Source organism: Equus quagga, chromosome 11 (genome assembly GCF_021613505.1).
Source record: "Equus quagga isolate Etosha38 chromosome 11, UCLA_HA_Equagga_1.0, whole genome shotgun sequence".
Lineage (NCBI taxonomy): Eukaryota > Metazoa > Chordata > Mammalia > Perissodactyla > Equidae > Equus > Equus quagga.
In genome coordinates this window covers 83275208-83284555 of record NC_060277.1, presented here as the reverse complement: position 1 = coordinate 83284555, position 9348 = coordinate 83275208, and the positions used below count along the sequence as shown (strand labels likewise).

General features: G+C 45.6%; 1 long non-coding RNA gene across 4 annotated transcripts; it reads left to right on the top strand.

The window, feature by feature from the left end:
* The first annotated feature begins 247 nt into the window (after positions 1 to 247).
* On the top strand, positions 248 to 8900 carry LOC124246379 (uncharacterized). 4 transcript variants are annotated; one of them, XR_006890482.1, is made up of 4 exons: positions 248 to 1030; positions 1427 to 1538; positions 1851 to 2006; positions 2613 to 8900. It is a non-coding gene; the product is annotated as an uncharacterized LOC124246379 (long non-coding RNA). The 4 variants fall into 4 exon arrangements; XR_006890483.1 differs by having other exon boundaries at positions 1851 to 2720; positions 3940 to 4077; XR_006890484.1 differs by having other exon boundaries at positions 1851 to 3654; positions 3940 to 4077.
* Positions 8901 to 9348: the final 448 nt, after the last annotated feature.

The following is a 9348-nucleotide window of genomic DNA, read 5'->3' as shown; positions in this document are numbered from 1 at the left end:
AAATCCCAAAGCAGCGACTTGTCTTGGAGGCCAATGACTTAGTCACCCCAACCTCTATCATGCTGCTCCTTCTGCAGAAAACAAGCCCCGGACTCTGCCTTCTGGGATGGAGCGTGAGCCCTACTGGCCTTCTGCAACCCAGCTCAGGAAGTTTGCTGCTTCCTTATTTGAGATGCATTATTAAACTGTAATCATATTGTGAGGGGAGCCAGCCAAAGCAGTGGCTATTAATAGGGAGGTAAGAAAGCTGACTCGGGAGGAAGCTGACTTAGGCTGGAGGGGAGAGCCTGGCCACCTTGGCCTACAATCCTCGGCAAGAAGTCAGCGGGAAAGAGACCTGAGCTCATTTCGTTCCTGGGCCAGAGTGAGCACTATCTGGATTTCTCAATTTTGGAAAGAGAAACCTGAAGCAGTCCTGATCTAAGGGATATAGAGCCGTCTTCCCTGGGTCCTTGGGGAGTCTCAGAGCCCTGAGAACAAATAGCTTAGATAGCTATGACTCAGCAGAGCAGCAGCTCGCCCCTCACAATGTCAGCAGTCCATGCGACTTGGAAAAGGACGCTGGGGCTACATTTCTGTGCCCTCCCTCAGCTGAGAAGCCAGAGCTGACCCAGCCCTTAGCAGGCCAGAGCTCCCCATTGGCAGAGACGTCTGAGTAGGGAGATTCTATTTCTGGCTTCTTGATAAGGCTTGGGGGAGTGGGTGTTACAGAAAGGTGGAAGCAGAGAGGTGAAGGCCCACAACGACCAAAAGGCATAGTGCAGAAGGGCCTGATGATGGGGGAGAAATTTTTCAGTAATTTCTGTAAATGCAATGCATTTTTCAGAAAGTTAAGATTTTAGCCATTTGGTACACTTGCCACCATCTGGCAGCTGGAAGCAGGATCAATTCCAAAATCCGGCCCATGGCACGCCACAGGAAAACTAGAACCGCTCCTGGATGCTGGGTTCATAGTATCCCTTACTTTGTACCAGCACTGAACACGTGCTCTCCATGTGCCGCTACATTTAGTCCACACCAACCCCTCCAGGTGAGTATTATCAACTCTCAGAGGGAAAAAGTGAGATTCAAAAAGGTAAAGTGACTTGGTCAGGGCCAGCCTGGTGGTGCAGTGGTTAAGACCACATGCTCTGCTTTGGCGGCCTAGGGTTGGCGGGTCTGGATCCCGGGCATGGACCTGGCACTTCTTGTCAGGCCATGCCGTGGCAGGTGTCCCACAAATAAAATAGAGGAAGATGGGTACGGATGTTAGCTCAGGACTAATCTTCCTCAAAAAAAAAAAAGTAAAGTGACTTGGTCACATAGCTAGTAGGTGACAAAGACAGGACTGAAACGAGGACTGTGTGGGGCCAGAGGAGTAGCCAGGCGGCAGTGAGCTGCTTTTGAGCTGAGGCACGTCCCCATCTCTTCCACTTTTTCTCCCTAGATCCGAGGTCAGGGGGATCAGGGTCTGCGTGTGTGTTGCCAGGAGGTGCTGAGAAGTTGGGGGAGTGACGTGTAATCTTCTCCCCTTCCCTCAGTGGGGTAGGTATGCCCAGGTGAGTTTTCTCAAAGTGAAAGGTTCGTTTTGGTTCCTGGATCCCTGAAGAAGGTGGTTGAGGTGGAGTTAGGGTGTGGGAGATTTTTTTCCCATCCTTCCTAAAAATATTCATTAAGTGCCTATTGGGCTCAGCTCCGGGTGGCCTGGGCACTTTCAATTTATAGAATAATCTAAAGACAGCATTGATCTGGTATTTTTCTCTGCTGTTTTTCACATATTCTAGAACTATCCTCATGTGTACATGTCTTCAGAGTTAAACAATTGTCACAGTCTACTTACCTACATGGATCTATGAAATACCTTTTCACAGAAAACAAAGAAGTGACTTTCCTTCCACTGATTGCCATGTGGGCCACTTCCTGAACCTGAAAGAGATGCCGTACCCCGAACACCAGGTCCTCAGCTCTAGCAAATACAGGAGGGACAAGTTTCAGCCTCCGGCTGTCAGGGAGCAGCAAATACAGAGGTGGGACCAGACCAGGCTCATGGGAGTTTGTTCATCATTTCATAGCCATATTATGACCCAGTCTGAGAGGGCTGGAGAGTAATTTCCAAGCCCTTAGGAAGTAGATAGTCTAAGCCATTGTTTTTGGGTTTTACGTGCTCTTGTGGTCAATTCCTTTTTCTTCCTTTTTTTGAAAGGCAAACAAATAGCCTAACAGCAATAACAGTCAACAGGATGGTGGCACATCCGGGTTCAGACTCCAGCCTCCTCTTGCTGTAGTCAAAGTTAATTAATTCCCACTAAGCTTTGAACTAGGTTCCCTGCAGGTCTGTGCTGGGCCCTGCCCTGGCTGTCAGGGGAGGGCATGGCTGGTTTGGCTCTGGGTGTGCTGTCCTGCGCAGGGGGATGGAGAAGGGGGTATGTTTCACCTTTGCATGGGATTGCCTCTCCTCTTCTCCTCCCGGGAGGTGACCATTTTCAGATCTGTGGGTGGGGAGGAAAATCTTCTCTTCCAAAAATAATCTCTTTCTGCAGTGGGGTTTGAAGCTGGACCAAGCTGCTAGCGCTATTTTTACCCAGCTTGCAGTTCAGGGTGTAAATAGCAACTCTGGCTGTTTTTTCCCACAGCTGACAACAGAGTCGACCTCTTTGAGGCAGAAGCATTCTGGCGTTTTGCACAGAGGAAACAGAACCAAAGTTGCCCTCGGGCCAAGGGGCTGACTCCTTGACCACTGGGTCAGTATACAAACAGGGGTGGCATCTCCATGGTTCTGTTATCTCAGTCTCTGCGGTAAACACCAGGCCCCATGATGGCTGCTTTGCTGAGGCTGATTCAAAGAAGCACAGTGTGGAATCACGAGGAGAAGGCAGGCCCATAAATCTCTGCCTGAGCACACTGAGGGTTTCAGGAGCTTGAGCAGCTCTGGACTCCAGCTGGCTGTCCCCCTTGCCCTCCCTCGTGCATTAGCAAGCACTTCTTCCAAGGTTGCCACCCTTGGAGGGTTTCTTGCCCCAACCTCACCAGATCAGGAGCTGAGGAATGAGAGAAAAAACAACCATTTGAGGCTGCCCAGATGACAGAATGTCCCTAAAAACATGTACCTCCTTGCACTCAAGTGATTGGAGCCCCCACAGTCTGCGGTATTAGAAAGTGTCATTTCGAGGGCGTGGTGAGAGGACTGGCTCCCTCCAGGCCACTCATGAGCGGAAGCTGTGAGAAACTAACCAAATCCTGGAGTTATGTCTCCAATTGGCCTGGGTGAGGTGGGAAGTTCAGCCTCAGAGAGGGCCCCTCGTTGATACAGTTGATGAGCAAGATGAATCAGCAAAGACTGAGACGTGCCCATCACACTTGGCAATTCCCTATTGCTTCTCCTCTGGGGAGCAAACAGACTTCAGTGGCTTTTCTCTGAGGCCAAGTTTCTTACCCAAATCTTTCCCTGGGGTCTTTGGTCTGAAATTAGAAAGGAGTTAGGAGTCAGCAGGAAAATCACTCTTCATTATGAATTACACAGCAACTCTTCATGGAACTGCCCGTCTCCTTCCTCTAGGTACACATCGATCATCATCAATCAATCCGAGAATTTCTCAAATATCCACCACAGACTCAGAAATGGGCATTTAGGCACATGGTTCAAGTTTCAGTTTCTTCCAGCAGATGACATGTGGGGTAAGAAAAGGATTGGAGGACAGATAAGTAGCTGAGCAATCCCCAGATCTGCTTTTTTGAGACTGGTTTCAGTGCAGCTCCTTGGAATTGATTCTGGGCAGCTGTTAATTGCAAAACTCACTGCCAATTATCGATAGCTAAAGTGGCATTGGAGAGCTGCTGATGGTAAAAATAGGGGCAGGTAATAATGAGAAAATAGCTTTGCATTTAGAACAGAGGATGGGAACATATTGTCTCCAACTGCTGTGTCGTGGGTTTCCATTGTTAACTTGGGTTCTCTCCCAGGACCAGCCAGCAAAGCCTACTTAGCGACCTCCAGCAAAAAGTCCACCAGTGAGCTGCGCAGGATGAGATCAAAGCTTTGTCTCGGCAGCCAGACCAGAGGAGATCCTGGTTCTCACTATGCTCAGAGTCACATTAAACAAACAATACCACAGTTTTCACTAAAACCCGTTGAATTTTAAATGTACTGTTGACTAAATTAGGGAGTTATCGTTCAGTTGATCTGGTAATCCATTTGTCCACCAAACTTCAGATTTACAAACAATGGTTTTCTGGGAAAGCCTCTTGAAGCCTGGATGGTAAATGTTTACCTTAAAAAAGCAAAAACTGAAGAAGGCAAAAGTGGCCTGGTGAGTAAAACCAAAAGCCTGCAGCAGACGGTCACGTTGCTGGACTGACTGTTTGTTTTGAAAAATGTTCCCATTCCGAGCCTTGACATTGGGGAAATTAGGAACATGGTAACCGACTTCCTGTCTAGTATTTCCCTGGATTTCCTGGAATCTAATTTGAAGTGTCGTTTTCCCCTGAACCACCAAGGAGTTAAACTTTGGCTCTGTTCTCCCAGTGACTAATAGGCACCGTGTGGCTCTGAGATCAGCGAGAAAGAAACTGACAGTCGGCGTGGGAAGTGTGCGAGATTTCAGTGCTCTTGAAATGCCTTTGATGGGCATGGTGAGCGAGCACAAGGATTATTGCCACCTAGAGCCCCTGATTGTGTAATTTGATCTTGAATTCTTGTTTCTCTCTTTGAATTTTGCTTGATTTTAAAGGAGGATCTCGGACTCCTTTGGGGGCTTGATATGACTGCAGTGTGTGAGTTATTCCACGGAGAATGATATTTTAGGCAACAAACTAATTCCACCACTTTGAAAAACAACCCACTTTGGTTGAAAACAAAGCAGAATCAAGTGACCTGACCAAATGGCACTTGACGTGTGTTAGGAAGACTTGTCTTCCCGCTCTTGCTGTTTTCTTTCTTGTGAAAGGAGCCCAATTAGCATAACACTCCTGGCTTCTCACCACCCTCCCCCACCCCCATTCTTCCCTGGGAAGGAGGAGTGGTTTAAGATGACTGATGAGTTTGGAAGGAGAAACTATGCCTCATACCATCTTCTCTTCCTTTCTTCTTGGGAGTCAACACTCCTCCCGCAGGGTGGAAAGGAGAGGCCCATTCTGGCCCAGCTGCCTATTGCTGAGTGTCCACGTATGATTTTGAGGCCAAGTGTCAGGAAGCTCATTGGCCTGAGAATGTAAGCCACATTCTCTAATATCAGCCTTATTAGTAATAAAGGTTATTTTCGGTCCTCATCTAGCTTACTGCTATCTTACTTCTGATTCACTTCAAAGCTCGCAGAAAAGGGGAGGCGACTGCTATTTTGAGGCCTCCTCGAAGACCCCAACATATTTACCAGGCGGCTTCCTGGTGGTTAGAAAAAGCCTTGTGTTGGGATGAAACCCTGGCTTCTAGATCCACATCACTACTTTCTTATAGGACAACAGGTTCTTTAGTTGTCAAATGAGTAAAGGGGAGTTTACAGAAGGTGTTCCTTCCAGCTGAAATGTATCCATTCAAAACTTATTTATTGAATGCCTACTATGTGCCAGGGAGTACAACGGTGATCAAGAGAGACAGTCTCTGCTGCCACACAGTTTATAATCTAACTAGGGTGCATCAATTAGAAAGTTTAATGTTCCAAGTGAAATGAAACCATCTCAAACAGGCTGAAGCAATAAGGAAAATTTATTGGCTCACTGGGGATCCAGGCACGATTTGATCCAGGACTCAAACAACAGGGATCCATTTCTTGGCTCTGCTTCCTCTGGGTGGGATTCATTCTTTTGTCACCATATGATGCAACCCCTCCTCTCTCCTGGCAGCTCCACACTTTCCACTATGACTGCAGGAGAAATGAGATGTACTGTTTACCAGGCTGAGAAGAGTCCAAGTGCCAACATTCCCTACAGACTCCTGAGGTCCACTCTGATTAGACCATTTCAGGGCACAGGCCTCCCCTAAAGCGATGACCGAGCTCAGAGTGATAGATACACTGATGGGCTCAAACCCAGTGGGGTCCATCCCTGGATGGAGGAAAGTTGGGCCCTCCCTATATGGCTCAGAAATTTAGAAATCTATTAGGAAGAGAGAGGGGGCAGCAACCAATAACTGTCCACGATAGAAAGACAATAAATAAAATGAGAATTTTGCTTTGAGGGAACAATTCAGCCTGTAGAAAATGCAGGAATCCCTTATTCCCTGGTGAGTCTAGCACAGGCCTGGGAATCCAGAGAATTGGCTTCCAAATCCTGTGCAGGGCCCCTATACACAACAGGCCTTCAGGAAAGTTCTGGAGGTTGACAGACTTTGCTCCTTGATCTCACCTCTCTGGAACTGCCCTTGGGTTGGATTCTCCTGCTCTGTGATCCCTTTTCTTTTTTTGGAAAGGAGGATAACATGTACCTGAGAGGGACACTAAAAGGATAACTGAGGTGACATCCACAAAGCATCTGTCACTAAATAAACCCAAGCTATCTATTGACCTGTGCTTGTGATTCTTTCAGATTTAAGGACATTTAGCCAGTGGTTTAGGGGCTAAACATTAACCACATTGGGGCAGATCAGCACCACAGGAGCTATGAGCCGTGAAGATACACAGGCCTTCGGTGTTCTAAGTTCAAAAGATCTGTGTGAAACAAGGTATAACCCAAATTAGTTGAAAATGGACAGCAATACAGTCAAACATGCCAGATAAGGAGAGTGCTCCAGCTAAGTACCACAGCTAGTTCTCAAAAGGTATGAGTATTTGCCAAGCAACCCAGAAGTACCAGCGGGGCCTGAGCAATCCTTTGCTTCTTCATTCAACAAACATTTATTGGGTACCCCCTATACAAGAAGCTACTGTAGGAACACAATCAATGATGAGACTGACACAAATCCTTTTCAGAAAAAAGAAGGAATCTCCATTTATCAATAGGTAAATTATTATAAGAAACCAGATTACTATATGCAAAGCTAAAATGAATTCAAGATCTACTATGATACCAGAGACAGAAGGTAAAACTAGTTTCATTTTGTGGAGGAAGTTGGAGAAGGAGTGGGCCATGCCTACCGAATGAATCTTGCATTAAGGCATAGACAAATGTATAGGGTTAAGTTGAGAGATTGCGATCAACTACACAGTCTTTTTTGGTCTCCCAAATAAATGTGACTCAGTCCTCTGAACACCCTCCAGCAGCAGTTATTTGCACCTTTCTTACTGTTCCTATTCTGACTCATATCACAGTCAATTATTTATTCATTCAATTATTCGGTCAATCACTCATTGAACATTTAGGGCAAGCTTGATATGCACCAAGAACTACGTCAAAGGCCAGGATACAAAACACAGTGAAACATGGTCCCTATGTTCTAGGACTTCAGTCTGGGTGGGGAAAGAGACATATAAAAAGTAATTATACTATAATATGGGAGGTACTATCGTAGAAGCATGTACTAGGTGCTTGGAGGCGAAGGTTTCACAAAAGAGGTGACATCTGAGTGGATCTTGAAGAGAACAGGAGTTTTCTAGGCTGAAATTCCAGAGTATCTGACAAGTCCCCAAAAGAGGAGTCAGCACAGTATGCTGAGGAAATGGTAAGGAGTTTGGTATGTGGCATGTAGGGAGAGTGTCAGAAGAGGAGGTTGAAAAGGTAAGTGGGATAAAAGGTAAGTCACACAGAGCTTCGTACATAGGTCTTGCTATAGACTTTGGACTTTGGACTTTATTTTATAAACAAAGGGGATTTGTTGAAGGACTTTAAGTAAAGGAGGGACAGTATTAAGTTTGGGCTTTAGAAAGATATTCTGGTAGCAGTCTGAAGGAAGAATTATTGTGGGGAGTGATTGAAGGCAAAGAAATTAACAAGAAGGTTATTTCAATATTCTAGGTGAGAAGTCATAAGGTCTTAATAGTTGAAAAAGGGAACAGAATATGTTTAAGGAAGAATTGAGAGATGGAATCAAAAGACGATGATTGATGGGAGAAGAAGTTAAAAATGACTTAGAAATCACTAGCCTGCACAGCTGAGGAAATGAGGGTTTCATTAACTGCAGAAGGTAATAGAAGAGCAGGTTTGGGAGGAAAGATAATGACGTTGCGTTTAAGATGCTTGCATGACATTTAGGTAGGCAGGCAGGCCCCATCGGCTGTTAGGAACATCTTTCTAGAGTTGATGAGAGAGATGGAGGGTAGAGATTGACCAGGGGATAGGTAGGTGCTGAGGCCATGGAATTCAACGGGACTAGCATTAAAGGGCAAAGCTTTTGACAGCAGGAGTTTGATAATCCCCAGAGCCCCTGGCACAATACTTTGCATAAAGCAGACAGTATCCATGTAAACACCTACAGATACACATATAGATACACCAATTTGGAGATTACTAATAAGAGCTAGATGCCCCGAGATCTCACATTTGGAGCCATTGCAATTTTAAAGACTTATTTTAGGGTCAAATTGGCAATAAGAAGAGTACAACTAATATACTAATATTCAGCGATTCTAGCCTTCTGTTAAATTCTGTAAAAAGTACTGGTTTCACCTTGTGTATTTCTTTGCATTTGGTCTTCCAGAGCAGAAACTATAAAATGAGGAAGCTAGGGAAATACAGTTTATCAGAATAGGGGAGTTCAGTCACATTTGCTGGAACACAGAAATTGGTGTCAATGTGATTGACCCTTAGAGAAATCATTTTGAGGCAACTTCATGGTGTTTGGGGAACTAAGCAATGTCGTCTTCAAATGTTATACAATGCTACTTTTTTTTCGCATTTGCTCATTCTTTCAACAAGCATTGTTTGAGCACTTGGTGTGTTCCAGACATTGTGCTGGGGACAAAAGACATCTTCTCATCCCTCAAAGAGCTCATGGTCCAGTAGGGAACATAGACAAGAGAATATAATGAAAATACACTATGAAGTGCTGTGATAGAAGTAAGCACTGTGTGCAACTGAAGACGGAGAAGGACAACCCAACATGGGGGGAGGGAATGAGGGCAGCAACATGGTTAGAGAGGTCTTTCCGGAAGAGACAATGCCTGAGCCAGGTGATACAAGGAGCGGATGAGCTTTCAGATCAAGGGAGAACTGTAAAAGCAAGGAAGAACAGAGTTTGTCATGGCTAAACATGGAGCGGAATGGCAAGAGATGAGCTGGGGAAGATAGACAGGGATCTCATCAGCCTCCTTTAAGCCCTTCTATGGAGTCTGAACTTTTAGCCTGAAAGCAGTGGAGAGCCATTGAAGGATTCTTATAGAGGACTTCAAAGAAAGCCTTTTGCTTTTTTTTTTTTTCCCTCATTTTCTATCCTCCCTCTGTCTCTCTCTGTCACTCTGTCTTTGTTTTGACGGATTGCCTTCCCTCCCTCCTTCCTTCCTGTAA